This window comes from Camellia sinensis, chromosome 15, assembly GCF_055761805.1.
Source record: "Camellia sinensis isolate YWXY chromosome 15, ASM5576180v1, whole genome shotgun sequence".
NCBI lineage: Eukaryota > Viridiplantae > Streptophyta > Magnoliopsida > Ericales > Theaceae > Camellia > Camellia sinensis.
In genome coordinates, this window is record NC_138975.1 from 75,057,180 (window position 1) to 75,065,648 (window position 8,469).

Genomic DNA, 8,469 nt, shown 5'->3' on the forward strand with positions numbered 1-8,469 from the left:
AGAACAAATATGTGAAACTCATTGTTGTGAACTTGGTTGAGATTGTGAGTACATTGGCAGAGTGAGGGCACTAGTGTTGAGATAACCCATTTGGGGTTAAGGGTGAGATGTTGTGTCGTAAGTAATGGAGTCTTGCTTGTGTGGTGTGTAACAGTATATGGTTTGTGTATTGTTGTTAGGTGAGGTGTAGAAGGGGATTGGTCATGGAACGGTCCCAGGAGGGTGTCTCAGTGAGGCAATAGTGTGGATAATGTATGGATTGAGTAGTTTAATGTTCAATAGTGTTGTGTATAGACACCCCATTTTTGACCGCCCTTACGACATGGACGTCACCGCTTGCACGCCTGATGATGAGTATATATGCTTGTTAAGTGCTCAAAGTCCTCAGTGGAGTGCCACAGCTTTGAGCTTTTCAAACCCTACACACCTATTGCTTTATTTTTGGACAAAAAGCTTGGTTTTTTAAGCCTATAACCTCTTGTGGCTTGCCGACCACTGCTATGGGCTGTCGGCCACTGCTTCTGGTTCCCGGCCACTGTTGTGGCCTACCAGCCACCAGTGCATTTTACAGATATTTTCCTACTAGCTGTGCTAGTTGTGGCCACAGATGCATACACATTCTTACACGTGTATGTATTGATATTTCTGAGGGAGTTGCATGGTTTTCTATATATAGGAGGCCTCCCCTTCCATTTTAAGGGTTGTATTTTTTAGAGCAAAAATTCTCTCTCTTTCTCTCTCTCTCTCTCTCTCCATAATTCTCTCTCTCTCTTGCAATTTCTTAGCTTTTTGCAAGCTTTTGCCTATACACTCTTTATCAAACTTCTCCATCTTTGAGCTGAGGTACCTTTGAGCCTATTTTAAGCTCTTAAGGGTGTGTTTGCCTTGATTTGTTGCCTAGAATTGGTTCTCCTTTTCAAGAGGTATAAAGCTCTGCTTCTCTACTTGCTTTATTTACTCTTTTTCTTACTGTTTTCCCACTAATTTTGGGCTGTATAAACTTTGTATTTTGGGGCTGAAACTTGTGGTTTAAGGCCAATAAATGTTAAGGGGTGGTTCATCCTTCTTTATACCTTACTTTCAAGGCCTTTAGTTTTGTGTTTCCCACCTTTACAGCATCTCTTTTTAAGCTTTTAAACACTGATTTTCAAAGTTATTTCAGTGGCTAACATGTTGTTTTGAAGTCCAAAATTGGAGGGGTTTGCCTCCCATCCTTGTGTCTTGCTTACTAGCCTAGCATATTCTATGTTTTAGCTCATTATTCTAGCTTTTGTTAGCTTAATTTCAGCATATTTTTGGACTGTTTTAGACCTGTTTTAGGACTGCTTTTAGCTGTTTGTTGCATTTGAGCTTTGTATTGCATGCTTGCAGTGCAATTGTCCTCATAGGTTTGGTGGTTTAGGCCTTAGCCACCATCCTATTTGAGTAGATAGTGTTTATTTCATGCTTTTCTTACTTATGATCACCTTTAATCACCTCTGCAACCTCCCACCTTTCTTGGCTTTTGCTTTGCTTTGAGAGTTGTTTCAAACCTATTATTTTTTTAAGCTTGAGATTGAGGTTGTCATGCTTAATGGTTTAATCCCTTTTAGGGGTTCATTATCAATGACATGACATCTCTCTCATGCCTTAAGCCAACTCTTGGTTTGACATTTCTCTCCTTTAGAGGACTTAACTCACTTTTGGACTCAATTGATTAAATGATTGAAAGGTAACTAAAATGGAATAATAAAATTGGTTACTAAAAAAGGGGCAAGATAATAATTTGGTTCGGGTTCAAACAGACGTTAATTGAACCCTTGAGTCTTGAGTCGTTTCATACTCATAAGTGATGCAAACAGCTCAAGATTCTTGAGTCTTGTTTTGTTGCATTTATTGAACTTTCACCCTTTGGTTCATAGGCCATCATGCAATGAAATTGCATCCGTTGATGGTTTGTGAATCAAATTTTACCACTCTTTTGAGCTGTTTGATGATAAGGAGGGGTGAGTTGTACAAACAACTTTGAGAATACCTTGTTCTTGCTCTGTTTGCTCTCTGTTACAGCAGGAATATCCAGTCATCAGTGGACGACAAGCCATTACTTCCAGCCTGCTTGCCACTTGTGAAAAATCCAACAGTGTACTTTTGAAGCAGAATAGAGTTGGTCTTGAAATGGAAAATAGTGCAAGTGTTCTACTGTGCAATAGAGGCATATGACAGCAGAAATAGTGGCTTTTTTGAGTGGCAAGTCCTCGCATGCATGAGCATTCCTCATTTCCTGAGGAGGAGAAATTAATTTGGTTACTTCATGTTGTAATTAATTAGTTAGCTAAACCAGTTATTTAATTTTGTGTTGTAATTAATTAGTTACCTAGAACAGCTAATTAATTTGTTGTTGTAATAATTAGTTAAGTAGTTTAGCTAAATTATTCGTTTGGGTTTGTAATAGTTAATTAATTAGCTTAGCTTTAATTAGTTAGTTAGTTTATTCATTCAAACCCTCCTGCGTGAGGGCACAATGTTGTAATAATGTGTATGTCTTCCAACCCCACATCTTTCTCCCTTTTATTTACTAGCTTACGATGGTTAGTTTAGGGTATCATGTTTCATTTAGCATATATCATGCCTTGCATCCATTGTCTTGCATGCATTGGGTTTGGCGCATCATTCTAACAATGCATTGTCGTTTAAATACATTATTTAAATATGTGCTTAGAACCGCATGCTATCAAATTGCTTAATATGCCATATTAGTAGCCAAGCCTAGTAATTGCATATCGCATACGTTGCATTAGTCATATTGCCTAGTTAGGATCATGCATATTTCTAACTTTATCATCTTTTTTGCTTGGAGTACTCGGTGAGCTTTTATTTGCTTTAGCATAATTGCATGAGTGTGATTGTTGCCATGCCAAAGCATGTTCACCATGAGACTAAGTGCTTATCTGATAAACTGTTTAAATGCCTGTGGATGAAGGCTAGTTGCTTGAATTGGGATGGTTTGATTCATGTACATTTAAGCCCACTTTTTCGAGTGGCACATTTACAAATTCTTTTAAAAAACAAACATGAAATCAAAGTGTTCCAATTCTTGCAAATTAGTCTATACTTGTGTGTGTGCGCATCACATAGTAATGCTAGCCTAATAATCAGAACAAAAGCATATAATGTAAATAAGATTCACATCATGATTAGTAGAGGCCGATCTTTGATCGGGGGAGCAGGGGTGCTCAATTCATGACCTTTCCCTCTCATACCCAAGTTCCCGAGTCGAGACAATCTTGGTGATGACAGACACGTAGCCTTTGGCATGAGTCATTGGTTTCCTAAATTTCCCTAAAAAAATATTTAGGTGACGACTCTGTATCTGACAAAGCAGTCCATTTTTGGCAATTTGATTCAAAATCGATTTTCCAAAAGATTTGTCAGATTTGGACTCTTTGGTGTTTATCTACTTCATATTGCACTTGTGAGATTAGATTTAGAACCGTAGGAGTTCGATACTGTAGGGCCTATTCGTCTTCCGAAAGGGAGCACGAAAAGTCGAGCTACAGTTTCTGGCGACTCTGCTGGCAAAATTAGGGAGCTTGACTCGAACTTCATGATATGAAATTTTATCTATACTTATATGTTCTTTGCATTTGCATTTGCATTGGTGTGCCTAAGTCACTGTGTTTGCCATCTGCTATTCCTCGACGGTTTGCCGGAGGCTTGCCTAAAAGCTTGCCAAAAGGCTGACAGGTCATGGGCTCTACCATGATGGGAATACAACCCTTGGATTTGGACTACCGTTGTACCGTTTGATCCTCTTTTCACTTCTCGGTGTTAGGTGTGAGAGGTATATTAGGTAGTCTTGCTGACGTACCCTTTTGACCATTCGGCCTAGTTACATATCGAAAAGCCATAGAGACTGTTCCAAACTAGGATATGATGCATACCCGAAATGCAGAATTGTGTGCAACTGCTTTGTTTGAATAGCGAACCCTAGTTCCTGACAAAACTAGGACGGGTAACCATACTCCCTCATAGGGATGTTTTGGCTCTCGCTTAACTGGTATGTGCTTTATAGTGAAACTGTACAGGAATGTGCATATCAGTTGCGAGTTTGGTATTTGTTTTGGGGGCAGAATTCAGTGTTGAGTGCAGTCCTACAGTTTTGATTACATCTGTGTTAGGAACGTCTTAGCTGAGGTGCTGTGCAGTTTCTGATTACTGCTTTCTTTTTGCTTTATTTCTTTTTGCTAGGTAGTTTATCCTCACAGCTTTAGAAAGTTCAAGTATCCCCCAAGTACTTTGGACCTGGGTCAGAAGGCTTTGCAAAACCAGGGATCTTGTTCGGGGACAACCCGTGTTTACCTCACTCCCATCGGTTACAAGATAGAGGAGAGTCAAGCAGAGTTTATCAGCCCATTTTTTACAATAATCACCCCTCAATTCACCTGTATCCAGTCAGGCTTAAGGATAGTCTTTTACTTCTAGTCCAGTACAAGATCACTTAACTATTCCGATGACACAGTATCCCCCAGTCAGTATAGAGGATTTGATATATCATCTTCAGCAAACAGTTGAAACCCTATAGCAAGATGCTGCCCGTTAGGCCGAGGTAATAAATAGGCTACAACAACAACAACCATAGCTGGCAGCGGCCTCTGCATCCCATGCACCTCCCACGGGTATCCCAACACCTGGAGCCATTGCCCATACTGCTAATGTCCAAGAGAATCAGGGCAATCCGGTAGAGCCGATCCCAACACAAGCCTCCAAAGCACAAGTGTATCAAACTGAAGCTCCGTTTGAGTTTGAGGTGGACTCGACTATGCTTAAGGTTAATAAACTGGAGAAGCTATTCAAGAGAGCATAAAGTGTTAACTCCATCTCGGACATAGAGGACGAGTATACTGACTCTGCAGTGACATTGCCAGATCGGTTCAAAATGCCGTATATCGATCGATTCGATGGCTTCGGAGATCCAATGGCCCACCTACGACTGTTTTCGAACATCTTGCGACTGATGGGCCTGACTAGATTACAAAAGTTGTCTCTCTTTGGCCGTGCCATGTCTGGTATAACGGTTATATGGTATGCGAAGTTGGAAGACTCTGTCGAGAAGAACTGGGAGGAGATGTCGAGGCCTTTATTGCACAGTATTCAGACAATACTCAGATCGAGGTCATAACTCGTGATCTTGAGGCAACGCGCCAAGAGCCGAAGGCGGGCTTCTCAGAATTGGTAACATGATGGAGGGATAAGGCCTCAATGATGACCACAAGGCCTTCTGTGAAAGATCAGATAAGGATGGTAGTCCATAATCTGCACAGGAAGTTGTTACAGAAGATGATTGTCGTACCTCTGTTAACATTCACCGAGCTCAATGAGATGGGGGTACAGATTGAAGATGCCATGAAACAAGGATTGATTACAGATGAGAAGGAGCCGGAAAAAAGGCCTTTTGTGCGCAGTTCCAATGCTACCACCAGTGGTAATACAGCTGCGAGGCTGTTAGATGTGAGGGTTGTCATCACCATAACCAAGATTGCCAATCCCTTTGCCAATACAACTCCACAAACTTCAGCCAACCCTACCCGATCCCAGAGGACCTTTACTCAACTGTACATGACCCTATCTCAAGCCATGAAGTTGCTAGTTAAAAAAGGACACCTTAAACCATTAGAGCCTCGCCCATTACATGATCCTCTTCCACCTAAACACAACCCAGCAAAATATTACGCGTTTTACCGACAGCATGGTCATGATACTGACCAATGCTTCCGACTGCGTCATGAGATTCAAGGCCTCATTGACAACAAGGTGATCGCACCACCCCAGAAACCAAATGTAACCACGAACCCACTCCCGGCCCATAATCAAGTTCCTCCACCTCAAAATCTAAACCTAATCCATATACTGGCCATCCCCTATGACCCCAATGTATATATTACCCCTTCCCATCTACTAAGACCGGCATTGTTCATTTCTAAAAGCATAGATCTGTGCATGATGGACACGTCCACACTTCAACTTAAGCCTATGGTGGTGACAGTTGTAGTAGAAAGGAGGTCGACCTTGGAGGAAGGTATGAGTCCGTTGTCGTAGAGTTCTAAGGACTTACCTAATGGTGTGTATGATCCAACCTGCTACATTGTGTCGATTGGTCAAATTAAGTCAGAATTGGTGTTGCCAACTGTAGTGGAGGTTATGTGGTTAGGGAGAATGGCCCGAGCCAAGGGTTGGATGATTTGATGGAGCTGGAGAAGGATTTAGACAACCTAGAGTTCTTTGATGAATAAGATCAAGGGGATGTGCAGATTGGCTGGTTCGATTTGAATGGGTCAACTGACAACACTGGGTGGCTGAGTGATGAGCTAGCTAAGAAGGAAGGAATTGAAATGAAACTGGAGCAAAAGGAAGCAGGAATTGCTGTAGTGGCTGAAAGGACCGATGAGAAGGGAAAGCTATCAGAGAATGTCAGCATGGAAAATTCAGCTTAGGTACTGGGCGCTGTAAGCATTGCGGACACAGAATAGGAAGCTACATTGAAGCAGTTTGAACAAGAGAGGGTTGAAGACAACTAGAAAGCAGTACTGGCCTAACACCTTATGGGGGATACTTGTGATGTGAAGGCAATCCAAACGGAGCCGGACAACTGTTTGTAAGCTATTGAAGGTGTATTATGGGACGATGATGATCTGCATTTGGTCGACACCGACGAAGACTGGGTGAGTGCCTTCTAGACAACACGTGGTATGCTGAAGAAATAGATCACATGACAAGAAGTGGGTGGTATTTTAAGCCACCACACTTAGATCAAGCTGAGACATTTGGAAAAGACAGAGAGGTCGAGAAACAGAGAGAGAAACAGCTAGAAGAAGAGGCAGTGTTGAAACAGCTTAAGAAAATCCAAGCCGACATCTCAATTTGGAGTCTGCTCATGGCCTCCCGGGTACATCGACAGGCAGTACTGTCAACAAGGGACAAGGCTAAATTGTCCATTGACACTACCCCCGAATAGCTTGTGGGATTGGTCTTCCTAGGTGGCGCCGGGCCAACCCTAACCTTTTCTGACAAAGAATTGCCATCGAAAAGCTCAGCTCACAAGAAATCCTTGTACATATCTGTTGAGTGCAGGGAGAAATGGGTGCCGATGGTGTTGAAAGACACCGGTTTGGCCATCAATGTCTGTCCTTCTCGCACAGCTTATGCAATTGGCCTTAGACTAGAAGACTTTGTGTCCACAGCCCAAGCAATTCGGGCATATGATAATACGAGCAGGGAGGTCATGGGCACGGTACAAATCAGAGTCCAGGTTGGCCCAGCTGCGCAAGATGTCGAGTTCCATGTCCTGGATGTATCAGCTACCTTCAATTTACTGCTAGGGAGGCCATGGTTGCATTATATGAAAGCTGTCTCCTTCACCCTCCACCAAATATTGAAATATCCTCACGGGAAAGGAGTGGCGATTGTTTTTGGGAATTCATCCATCCATCCGCCGCCAGAGGTAACTACACCAGTGCTGGAAATCACTCATGGCGAAGAGGATGTATTCCTCTCAGGGTTCACTCTGGCTGAAGTCCGGGTAGTGCAGACCATTATGGCCGCTGATAAGGGCATGTACGTCAGCACCCAATCTATTTATTCATGAACAAATTGTAGCATGTTCTAGGAATAAGACTCGGAAGATGCGGCTAGAAAGGCATGGCAGCATTGACAGATGTGCCACACAACCCACATGCCTTTGGTTTGGGCTGTGTGGCCACCAAAGAGGGTTGGATCAGGAAAGAAGAAGAGATCAGAGGCAGAGCTAGGGCCAAGCAAGCCAGGAAACACTATGAGCTCACCTACAGGCCAATCCAGGGAACGCTGAATGGCCACTTTCTTTGAGAGGGAGAAGATTTCCCCTTTTGCGGCTTTCCCAAGCCTTGGGTGAATTCCTGGAAGCAGCGTGTTCCCAGGTTCGAGATCTTCTTTGATCTGCAGTTGCAAGGTAGTGATACTGAGGAAAGGGTTAAACCAAGCACAAAAGCTGAGCAGAGCATGGTAAGTGACTCAGACAGCGGCGAACTTGGAGTAAGGACAGCACTGGCTTGTCTCCTGACAGATCCTGCGGCTGACTTAGAGAACTTGGGGGATAACCTTATCATCTCCATGATCGGGGAGGAATCATGTGTGAACCCAATCAGCAGCATTTTGGGATGCATCAGAGGCACCATCTCTTATTTGGTAGCTGAAAGAAGGCTATCTGTCTAGTTTTGAGTTGAGTGATGAGCTAGAATCTAATTCCACTAAGTCTGTGGAGTCGAAATCTGATTGCAGTTCCTCTGATTTTGAGTCTGGTATTTCTGGGGGTGGTAACCTGGATACCTAAGTCCTGTCTAGGTCTTCATTCAACTTTTCTTTTGAGTCTGTAACCAAAGATCTAGACCTTTTGAATAAGAATTTTTGCAGATTCTGTGTATTTCTCTGTGCCGTTGGTTTTTTTTGTATTGACCA